Raw genomic sequence first — 12664 nt, 5'->3', positions numbered from 1 at the left:
AAGAGAGTTTCTTTTTTGTGTTTAAAAGATTTATCTGCAGATTAGATAAAGTTTGGTTCAACCACTGACCTTTTATCCCATTGTGCCAATGAATGCAAAATCATGTCCCTGACCCTAGAAATGCAGGAAGCAACCCTAACAGTGGTTATGCCATTATGGTGTCTCATACAGAAAAGCAACAGGGCCCTAAAATGCAGCCCTGATCATGATGCAAGTCCACTAAACTGCAAAATAGAAAAGCAGCAACTTTAGTCAGGGATGACACCCTGTATTCATTTGTTACATGACCCAAGATTAAGACTGTGATACATTTTCAGAAAGCATTTCAGCAGACCTTGGAGACTTGAGTTACTGGTTGAAATGGATGGACTGACTACAATTTTGTCCAAGTTGAAATTATATTAATTGTTGGTTTGACTCATCTGTACATAATCATCTAAATCATAAAAATGATCAGCTGCCTCATGTTCAAAATTTTTATTTAAAAATGACGATGCTGCTGAAAGTGTAACCTTCATTTTACTTTAGTTAAATGTAATTTGACAAAAATACTTCTGGATGTGTTTGACATTTAGAGCTTTATAATAGTTTTGAAAAACTTCATCCACTTTTCTAAGATATCCTTGCAAAATATGCAGCTCAGCCAGGACTAAACTATTCGTTAGGTCCCATTTGTTTTTTTGGTTCAGTTTTGGCATTATGTTGTGATTCATATTTGAGTCCCACTCGAGCCAGGGATGAAACCCTGAGCAGAGCAGAGCAGCTTCTGGTCCCAGCTAAAGTATTCCTCTTGGTTACAATAAAATGCAGTGTTTTGGATTAAGCTGTGGAGAAAGTCAACTTTTATTGTAACTATAAATCTGAGAAAACTACATTTTTCTGAATGTAATTAAAGGAAAAATGTCAAATGGTAAACAATTACACATTTTCTTCTATTAATTGAAGGAAAAAACACCCACTGATTGTGACATTGGTTGGGGTGACAACCTGAAGCTGAGGCGCCCCAGGAATAAACTTAAAAACTCCTGTATATTAGATAAGTTGAAACAAAACAACAACAAACTAATTTAAATCTGGAGTGGAGCCAGACTGAGAAAATCTGGTCACAAAACAAAATCTTCCAATGATGTTAAAAATATGTAAAATTTAGGATCTGAGGAGTGAAGTGTTGAACTTGGACTAATGATAAGCTTTCTCATGTATGCATTGAAAAAATGTTTTGATTACTTTATGTGATTTTTTTTTTTTTACATATTTTCGGCACTGAATTCAAAAACGAGAACTGTTCCTCTCCATCATGTACTGTAAGATTTTTTCACAAAACACATTTTTAGCAGTCAATGCAACAGTCGATCTTTTACTGCAATGTAACACGAACAAGGCTTTTCTTAAGTGCTTCTTAGGTGCACTACAGGTAGCCACTACTTTGTTAATGCTGCCTTGTAGGACTTGGGATCAAACAAAGCATTCCCTAAAAGTTGTGTTCCACAGCAGTAACGGATTAACAGATTCACGAATACTAGTGACGGTAGTAGAAATTACAGTGAACATGTTTGCCATTATTAAGTTTTGCACATATTGGAACCTGCCTTTTGTAGCTTGCATGTGTCAGTCATGTGCAAGAGTTTTAAAAACTTGCAGTCCTTGCTTGCCACTCTCTTCCGCCGCCGCTTTTAGAGGGAATGCGTCCCGGCGGGTTTTCTGGATCTCAGGAGCCAGCCATCCTCTTGGCGGTGGGGCATCAAGTGCCGCCGTCGTGCCCTGCACGCGCTCACGCAAACCGGGAGCGGCAACCAACAGAGTGCGCCTCAATGGATTATCAGTCCCTGTCAAGGAGAGCTCCGCTCTTCCGCCGCCTGACTTCCAAAAAGAACCTCCCACTGCTGGCCGTATGTATTTATACATCTTGGGGATGTGAGATGCGAGGCTTACTGCGGCAAGCGACCCTCTCTCTCTTCGTTACGATGCTGAGGTAAGTGGGTACGAGTGCTGTCCGGTTTCTACAGCAGGTGAGGCCGCAGCCCTGATGTCATCCTGTCACTTTTAATTCTAAACCTGTGATGACGCACCCAATGTCCTAGACTGTCACATTAAATCGTGCCGGCGTTTCACACAATATACTGGGCTTTCGTATCAAGAAGCAGTGAGTGCTTGGCTGATGTCGGCGTGATGCTGTACGTGATCACGACTGCGTGCCGTCTCATATCGTTTCATTGTTCAAAAATAAAAGCTGCACTTGCTCTTTATAAGAGTACTATAAGATTACGTGTATACAGAAAGAGAACTATTTAAATACCTCATCTATGATTATTTACCTGTCTTTGCTGGACACTAATTTCAATCGAGATGACGTGCTTTATAGTACTCCGGGTTGGGGTGGGTGGAGGTAGTGGGGCATCAAGTATGTTACCAATGTTGAGCGTCTGAAATCGGCGTGTGTGTACACCGTGAAACTGAGGAGCAATCTTAAAAGTTGAAGACATTTTGAGGCGAGGTAATGTGTAGCCGTGGCAAATCACGTGTGGAGGATTTGAATGTACTGCAAATTGCCACACGCTTTACTGTGCATTTCAATAAAAATGTAATAACGATTTATGTTCAGGATTTATTACTAATGCACACTCATTGCGTCTATTACGTGTGTGCAGAGTGTAGTTCTGTATGTTTAGGGGCCTGGGATGAGTGGAGTGTTTCCACGGACCAGGAAAAGCGGATGGGAAGATGAGATGAGATAATACTGTAGCAAAGTTCTGGCTATCGCGTAGTAAAGTCAAAGGAAATTTAAATGAACAGCCTGTCATTCTAGCGTTTGTGTACCAGGATTGTAATCGAACAACGTAATGGGTAATAATATCCCCGAGGTCGCGAAAGTGAAATGGTGCAGTAATTGTATTATTGGAGCAATCATCTATCTGTCTTATGTAGTGACTTTCATAGCGATCTTAAATATTGTATTTCATGCGTATCTGTCTTGTATATTTCTTTTCATAATTGTCATACATAAGCTAATAGCAAGGCCAGAATTTGGTATGGTACATAGCTCAAAGTGTGAAATACAAAATCAAGAGTTTATTCTAAAGCAATAAGTTTAACATACTTATCAGGCTACATCTGGATGATGTGCAGTTATGCCTGGGTAATACAAATGAAATAATGCTTCACTAAAGAAGTTCCTGGGAAGAGCAGCTAGACTGATTCCATGGCTTAAGAGAAAAGATGTGCTGAATCTTTTCGGTTTAGAAGACATGACTGAAGTGTTGAAAATTATGAAATGAATTAATTTACTGCATTCCGGCTATGTTTTCAAATGACTTCTTCAACAAGAACACTGGGGCACAGTGTGCTGGTAAAGGGTAAACTGAAGAATCGTTAGAAGGTTTGTCTTCACTCAGAGTATGTAAGGAATAAATGATCAAATGGGATAGTAGGTTATAAGTACCTTTAAAACTTGACTGGGTGACATTTTGCTGAAGTCAGGTAATTAGGGATTGACAAGATACATTAGCCTGTTTTTTTTATTATCTATCTATCTATCTATCTATCTATCTATCTATCTATCTATCTATCTATCTATCTATTGATCGTGCCTTTCATCTCTGTATTTATCACATATTTTCTAAATCATGTTCATGTCTATCTGTTTTATGTAATGTGAATAATTTTTCTAAAACTGTTTATTCAATTTACATTCAATTTAGGTCAGGTAAGAATTTGAATTGTGTATCAATTTACATTAAATTTAGGTTAGGTAAGAATTTGAATTGTGTATCAATTTACATAAAATTTAGATTAGGTAAGAATTTGAATTGTGTACATAGAATGGCACAGCTTAGTTATTTTGAGACAGCATAGCTATTAGCTAAACAAACATGCCTGACGGACCAAATGGTATTTATTTATGTATCTATCTATCTCAGCCTGAAGGCTTGAAGAATCTTCTTCTTCTTTCGGCTGCTACTGTTAGGGGTTGAAGAATAGCATAGTGTAAATACTAATATAGATAGAATTTGACATATACCGGTAAATTAAAATTGGTAAAGTAGGGTGGCAAAGTAGTGCTGTGGCTCCAACTACAATAGTACCACAGATTTCCAAAGACCAGGTTTTGACTAACTGGGGTTTCTTCAGATACTCTTATGTTATTCCACAGATGACTTTTTAGATAAATTGGGAATTCCAAATTTGTTTGGTGTGACTGAATGTGTCTTATAATTGATGACTATGCCATAGAGGGATGATTTGTGCTGTGGATGCAGTGCTACACAAACAAGCTCCATCTCCTTTCAAACATGCAATAAAAAAGAAGGAAAGAATTGATCCTATCCAGTTCAAATTATCATTGTTTGCTTATGCAATGATATTGTTCAAAATGTGGCAGACCTAGTTTGTATTTAAAAGCAAATACTATATATTCCATACAGTGTTTCTTTGTTCTTTTTATATTTGTAAAACAGCTGTCCAGCAAGGGGGTGCAGTTGTTGGGCTGCCATGGCGTTCTGGTGCTTTAAGGTTAATATTAGATCTGGGGTTTGATAGAGAACTGAAGCCACTATGGAGTGGTCTGTTCTTTTATTCTTTCTGCATATAAAGGCTAGGGCTTGCTCTACTATAGATGTTATTCTGAGGAGGTTTGAAGTGACCCCAGAAATTCTAACAGACTGGGGTTTAAAAACCCCATCTGCTCATAAAACAGGTAAGTATGGCGTGAGGAAGTTAGATGATAGGTGCTTAACTCATAGGAGGAAGGAAGGCCAAAACAGGCAGGAGATGGTATGAGAGGTGTTGTGAAGGGATGTGTGGAGTAATAAGTGGTAGTTAAGTGCATTAGACATCTAATGTGTTATATTAAGGAAGAATCCTGTCTGATTTGCTTCTATCTGTTTATTCTGTCCACTTTTGTAATAAAATGCACACATTTTTATTCCACTCTGGACTTTTTTATGTCTTTTTTGTTTCAGGTCAGCTTATGCGTACCCCCATAAGCCACAACTATGTTTAATTATTGTGTGCTATGCGGGCTGTAAAGTAAAAGTGTGCTTAATAAGAATGATTTGAATTAAATCGAGTAATTTCAAGCTATTGTACTACTCTCAGTAGACATGGCTATTTTCCCAAAATGTGAGTAATCTGAAAATCTTTCATTAAGACTTCAGTATAGATGGCCACATTCTAAATTTTCAAGTTACAAATAGAACAAGGCCATTTATTGTAAATAATACCACTTTGCTTGAACCTGTGTACAGTATTTAACTGCATCCTGTTGTAGGTATCAAAATGAAAAGAGAAAGAATAACTTCAGTTATCGGTTAAATGCTGAAATGGCAATAAGATCAGCAGGCAGGTTTGGGTTACTAGAAACTATGTTTGGGTTTTAGTACAACAGCCGGATAAAGCTGGAAGCAAGCAAACTGATAAAAGAGCTGCAACTAAGAATGCTAGGGGACGCCATTAATGCAGGAACCTTCAAAACAAATAATGCAACAAGGCATAGATGAAAAGGTAAAGGAGGTAAGTATTTGCTCACTGGATAACTGTACTAAAATGCTCCTTCAGGTTTATTTGTTTAAAGGGTCTGAATAGCGTACTGACCTTCGCCACAGAGTGGTGAAATATTTTACACTTGTCTCTCTTTGAATGAAAAATGTAAACAGCCAGAAAAGGAAAACAGTTGTGATGGAGTAGTACAGACGGTCAGCGTGCCAGTGTGAAATTAAAAGGGGAAAAGAAATAAACATCGCATAAAGGATTATTTAACAAATCAGTACGCGAGTGAAGGGATTTGTTTCTGTCACTGCACAATGGCACATTCATATCAGGAGTTTAAAAGGTTTGAGCCTCAATAAAGCACATTATAATTAGCTTTTGTGAAAGAGCGACGACTGAGTTAATGAACTTTAGCACAGCAAAATAAACTATGAGCCATGTGAATCAAAAACAGTACTCTGTTTAATATGATCATGGCTGTGTGCTGGACAGCAACAATTTAATTCTGCACAGTACTAGGACAATTGAAAGCAAATCGCAGAAAGGAAAGCCTGAGAAGAGTGAGAAGAGAAATGTGCTAGCAATGCAAGGGCAAAAAGTAAACATGGTAGGGATACAGCTTAGACACAATCACTATAAAGCACAAACTATATTCCGATATTTGACACAGGGATTTCTCACTGACATGCTGATAGATGTGGACCACTAATGTTACCTCACAATGAATTTTTATAGTATGCTCCCCTTCACTGGATGGATTTCTGTAGTATTTCTGAAATGGTCTCTTTCTGAATCTGCTTGTCTGCCTATGTCTACCTCCTTCCTTCCATGTTTTTTTAAAATTTCCTTCTACATCAAGAATACATTGTTGAAATTGCTGTTGTCTTGTATCATAGAAGATGTTCATCAGTACCTGACATAGTTTGATTTTTGCCCATGGTCATTAGACTCCCATACAGTTTATACCCCCTTTAATTCATCCATTTTCAAAAGATGCTTTATTCAGTTATAGAGTCAGAGAGCTGGAGGCTGTTCCTAACAGTTCTGAGGGCAAGTCAGAGAGCAGCGCTGGGTGGGACACCAGTTAATTGATGGACATGTTCATGCACACTCTCACATTGGGCCAGTTTAGAGGTGCAACCTAAAGTACATGTTTTTGGGATGTGGATGGAAACAGGAATCTGTATACATAGCACAATGTTCAAATGCCATACAGACAGTAACCAGCATTTAAACGAAATCATTGGAGGTGTGATGTAGCAGCTATAATTTATAGTAAATATTAATGTTATTATTTCATTCAATTGCATTTGTTTTTCAGAATAGAATTAACTGTCTAGGTCAGGGGTCCTCAATCATGGTCCTGGAGGGCCGCAGTGGCTGCAGGTTTTTGCTCCAACGCAATTGCATAATAAGAAGCACTCATTGCTCAAGTAACACTTCTGCTTCACTTTAGTGGAACCCTTCTTGCTAATTTTAGTCTTAAAGAGCTGTATTCTTGGTTTTCAATTACAGTACTCCTAATTAGCAATAAAATACAAATGATAAAAGAAACCAGCAATTCTCCATTTAGTTTGTTACCATTTACACCTGTGTGTATTTATCATGCACTATTGGGTTTAATTAAATACTTGGAGGGAAAGTGAAGACTGAGAATTACTCCTCCATTTTAGACTTCAAAATATTTGGATGATATCCTAAGAAAGGGGAAGAAAATCTCGGATATGAGAATGACCTGACATAGCAGAGTTAAAGCACTAACAAGCCATGAAATTAAATTATTGGCAAGAATTGCTTTCTAATTAAGTAACCGGGTTGGAACAAAAACCTGCAGCCACTGCGGCCCTCCAGGACTGTGATTGAGGACACCTGGTCTAGGTGAATGTTTTCTAAACCTAAATACATTCCTCTTCATCAAATGTACTTTAAGCAGGTCCAGTAAAGCTACAAGGGGTGCCAGAATTGATGATCTGTTTTTGAGCTTGATGTGTTGGACCTTGGAGAGATGATCCATTATGATCACAATGTCTTCTAATATATTTTTAATTTAATTTAAACTGCAAAGGCAGATATTACTTTCCTGTTTTTTTTCTTTAATTCAAGAAATTAATTAAAAATGAAGACAAATATGTAGTGAGAAAGATACTGGTAAATGTTTTGGGCTAAGTCTAAGCACTGGAAAAAAATAAACAAACTGGCTTATAAATACACAAGGCTCCTTAAAATGGTTACTGTCGCATAGCAACCAGTGTTACTTTTGGAATACTCGCACATAATGTAATCTTGTGGGATACACAAGAAACACATAATAAATGTGGCAAACAAAAAGTTCCAAATGAAACAAAGAGGTGTGAACAAATGAAAAATATATATATTAGATAGATATAGATCATATATCATATAATTATATTGCATTCTATTTACCTTCAATATTTTAGATCCTGGCACAGTAGAAAAAAATTAATATTTACTTTCATTTCAGTAAAATGACATGCAGTTATCCCTGACTTTTCCAATATCCATATTTGGAAAAAACAATTTTACAATATATTCTCTGACAGTTGACAAAGATTTTACCCCTTGCCCTATTGACACATCCAAAACGCTTCCATTGTCATGGTTCCTAATAAATTCCAGGTTATAAGAAAGACGATAAGAAATGTTACAAATAAGACAAGACTATTCAGTTCTTTAAACTCATTTGGCTAATAGCTAAGTTCACCAAATATGCAGATACTTTTAAAAGTTGTCAAGGTTCCTCTTTCAGCTACATGACTCAGTATTTAGTTCCAGACTTCCATGACCTTTTGTATATACAGTAGGAACACTTCCTGGTCTCAGTCTTAAATGCTCTGTCCCATAATGCTCACTGCTGTCCTTGAGTGTGTGATGCAATTCGCTATTTGATAAAAATAATTCAAATAATTTTTTTATGCCTTTTGAACATTTTGAAGGCTTAGGTCCTCAAGTTGCCTTTTTTATTCAAGACTAAAGAAGTTTAATTTACTTACCATGTCAGAGCGGGACATGGACGTCTCCTCAAATGTACCTAGTTCCTCTTCTTGAGTTCAAGTTGATTCCAGTCTGTATAGAGTGCATGGCTTATAACATTGCTGCTTCATTTACTTTACAGTGTGGCGATTAGAACAATATACAGTACTCCAGATCGCATTATACAATGTGAGCATAAAATCCTTTTACTTATTCAACACTTTATACAGGCTAACGTAACATGTTTGCTTTTTTAATTACTTCTGCACATTGCCTAGACAATGAGAATTTTGCAAAAATGTTAATCAGTAAATAATTTTCAGAAGTAGTTTCCTGTAAGTCAGTTTTGTCCATTTTTAATTTGTATTTAAAATTTGTTTGTGTGCACCAGGTGCAAGCAACACTCTCCAATATTTAACTGCACTTTCCAAATGTTTGACAAATTTTGAATGCTGTTCAGTCAGTCTGTCATTTTCCAACCTGCTATATCCTAACACAGGGTCACGGGGGTCTGCTGGAGCCAATCCCAGCCAGCACAGGGCGCAAGGCAGGAACAAACCACAGGCAGGGCGCCAGCCCATTGCAGGGCACACACACACACACACACGGGACAATTTAGGATCGCCACATGTCTTTGGACTGTGGGAGGAAACCGGAGCTTCCAGAGGAAACCCATGCAGACATGGGGAGAACACACAGTGCTACCACTGTGCTGCCCTGAAGGCTGTTCAGGTATTTATTAATTAATTTTGTTGCTTCATCGTTACTTCCTCTACATCAGATTTTAGTGTCATTTCCGAATTTCTAACTAATGGAGGAAGGAGCAAAATTGATACAGTTGAGTATTGCAATATTTTTCTTTGTGATATATCATTGATACATTGAGGAACATTTTTTCGAATAATTTATCTATTTTTTTGCACCATATACAGTTATCAGAATTTGTGCAGCTATTCTAAAATTTGCATTATACCATCTTCTGGAGCATAGATTCTTAAAATGTGGGTCGGGACCCATTTTGGGTCATGAGTTACCTGTTTTTGGGTCAAGTAGAGTCGTGACTCACCATTGCATTGAATGGGAATGGGTCGTGTGCGATTTGAATATCTCTGAAACGAGTGTGGCTCAAGCACCAGAGACAAATCAATCAATCAATCAATCAACATTTATTTATATAGCACATATTCATACAAAAAAATGTAGCTCAAAGTGCTTTACAAAATGAATAGAAAAATAGAAGACACAATAAAAAATAAAAATAAGTCAACATTAATTAACATAGAATAAGTAAGGTCCGATGGCCAGGGTGGACAGAAAAAACAAAAAAAAACTCCAAAAGCTGGAGAAAAAAAATAAAATGTGTAGGGGTTCCAGACCACGAGACCGCCCAGTCCCCTCTGGGCAATCTACCTAACATAAGTCAAACAGTCCTCTTTGTATTTAGGGTTTTCATGGAAGGACCTGATGATGATGGTCACATAGACTTCTGGCTTTCAGTCCATCAATGTTGGTGCATCATGATGCTTTGAGTAGGTGGTGGTGGCGCAGGCCGTCACCACAAAGAAAATGGAAAAAGAAACAGAAGAGAGAGTTGGGGTCAGTACGGATTTTAGAGCCACTATGAATAGTTATTGTGATGAATTGAACATGCAGAGTATCCAGATTAAGTTAAAGTGAAGTTAGGAGAAGGTCATGTTAAAGTAATGTGTTTTCAGCAGTGTTTTAAAGTGCTCTACTGTATTTGCCTGGCGAATTTCTATTGGCAAGCTATTCCAGATTTTAGGTGCATAACAGCAGAAGGCCGCCTCACCACTTCTTTTAAGTTTAGCTTTTGGAATTCTAAGGAGACACTCATTTGAAGATCTAAGGTTACGATTTGGAATATAACGTGTCAGGCATTCCGATATATAAGATGGGGCAAGATTATTTAAGGCTTTATAAACCATAAGCAGTATTTTAAAGTCAATCCTGAATGACACAGGTAACCAGTGTAGTGACATCAAAACTGGAGAAATGTGTTCGGATTTTCTTTTCGTTGCAAGTGATTTATGTCTTTTTTGGGTAGTCCTGAGAGGAGTGCATTACAGTAATCTAGTCTACTGAAAACAAAAGCGTGAATTAATTTCTCAGCATCTTTCAATGATATAAGAGGTCTAACTTTTGCTATGTTTCTTAAGTGAAAAAATGCTGTCCTAGTGGTCTGATGAATATGCGATTTAAAATTCAGATTACAGTCAACAATTACCCCTAAGTTTTTTACTTCCGTCTTAACTTTTAATCCTAGTGCATCAAGTTTATTTCTGATAACCTCATTGAATCCATTATTGCCAATTACTAAGATTTCAGTTTTCTCTTTATTTAGTTTGAGAAAATTACTATTCATCCATTCAGAAATACCAGTAAGACATTGTGTTAATGTATCGAAAGAGTCGGAGTCATCAGGTGACCTCTTTTCCTGTAGATCCACACCCACAATAGAATGCTAAGAATCATACTGGGAATTTAAAACAAACTCAAATGTTGTGTATGCAGACATTTGTACTTTACACAGGGTCAGACTTTGGTTGGTTAGGGACAAACGGCCATCAAATATGGATTGCTAATATTATGATAAGGATGTGTTTAAAGTTGTGAGCCAGCTCTCAAACCAGTAGTAAGTTCAACTTTAAAAACTAATTCCTTCAAAATCCACCTTGGGGCTGCTCAGGCACCATCTTATCCACTTTCCTCCTGAATCCTTGGAGAGAAGATTAACCCTCATCCTGCTCAGGTTTTGTTAGACCTCTAGATTTCCTCTAACCTTGAGACTGTAATTATAATATTAAATGTTTTATGTTTTAATTTTATTGGCAAACAGAATACTGTGTTATTCATTTTTGTTTGTAAGCCAATTTAAATAAAGAGATCTACTAAATAATTGTAATAATTAATCAGTCGCTGATAATCACAATAAATTTAATACATTCAACTTTTCCTTTAATGAAATGCAAAAACCCTTTTAGTACTCATATAAAAAGGAGACCATCAGTGACATTACATTGATCATCCTCTAGCAGCACAGCATAGCAGCTAGCAGTTTACTGTTAATTACTTTATTCACAGTAAATGCTTACAGACTAAAGATCTTAGTAAGTTATAGATTTAACGGGTCATTAGCTCCATTACCTATTCTGTAGATCTTGTTTATAGTGCACAATGCCATATAACAGAGCCATATGCATGTCTCTGTTATATGGCATTTGGAATGGGATTCGTAAAAACAGTGTAAATGTTTGTGGTGTGCTGTCTATTGGAATGACAAACGCAATACCTTTTATTACTAAAAATGTTTGTGATGCACTATCTTTTGGAATGACAGAGACACAGCAACCACACAGGCACAGATACATCTATCCCTTTATTAATGTGGATTATTATCATGAGTAAAGTGGAATTCTTACTTGCACGTTCTAATCAATTAGAAACCAAAATTAACAAAACTTTGTCCTCTTAAATCAGGATCAGCAGTAATTACTATTAAAGCTGTTCATCCTATCATAGAGGGTAAGCCCAGCAATCCTGATGCCATGGATACCGTATGTTGACTTTTTGTTTCCTTTTGTTCTGTACCAGCAATTCATATCTGTTATTGATGATGGGAATATGCAATATAATAATCATAATGCAATGGATGTCCTTCATCTCTGGCTAAGGATACAGTCAGAAGCTCTCTCTTATCCACACAATGAACAGCTTCGGCAAACTGTAAAGTATCAGTATAGAGTTCCTTTATTCTTATATGTGAATTTCCCCTTGGGATTAATAAAGTATCTATCTATCTATCTATCTATCTATCTATCTATCTATCTATCTATCTATCTATCTATCTATCTATCTATCTATCTATAACCAGGAATCTGATTTTATTATATTCTCCAAAGACTTTTTTCCATCACTCTAATGTTAAGGAGATATTTCAGTACCCCTTTTTGGAAATGGGGAACCACCACCCCATTCTGACAATTTAAGCAATACTGAAGAGGCACCTTAATAAAGTATCTATCTATCTATCTATCTATCTATCTATCTATCTATCTATCTATCTATCTATCTATCTATCTATCTATCTATCTAGCTATCTAGCTAGCTATATATCTATCTATCACACTCTAGCAGTGCACAGCACCTTCAATATTTTATTCATTTCACA

The 12664-nt window shown here is 36.8% G+C and overlaps 1 protein-coding gene across 2 annotated transcripts in view; it reads left to right on the top strand.

The window, feature by feature from the left end:
* The first annotated feature begins 1559 nt into the window (after nucleotides 1-1559).
* osgin2 (oxidative stress induced growth inhibitor family member 2) overlaps nucleotides 1560-12664 on the top strand; it is a 67362-nt gene continuing 56257 nt past the window's right edge. Inside the window, exon 1 of one of the 2 annotated variants that reach the window (XM_039736265.1) lies at nucleotides 1560-1972. The gene's annotated coding sequence lies outside the window, so the exon portion shown is untranslated. Of the gene's footprint in view, nucleotides 1973-2472; nucleotides 2495-12664 lie in introns of those variants that run through there. The other variant, XM_039736266.1, reaches the window with a different exon arrangement.

Source organism: Polypterus senegalus, chromosome 15 (assembly GCF_016835505.1).
Source record: "Polypterus senegalus isolate Bchr_013 chromosome 15, ASM1683550v1, whole genome shotgun sequence".
Taxonomy (NCBI): domain Eukaryota; kingdom Metazoa; phylum Chordata; class Cladistia; order Polypteriformes; family Polypteridae; genus Polypterus; species Polypterus senegalus.
Note: the sequence above shows the minus strand (reverse complement) of the source record. Positions and strands in the feature narration are given on the sequence as shown.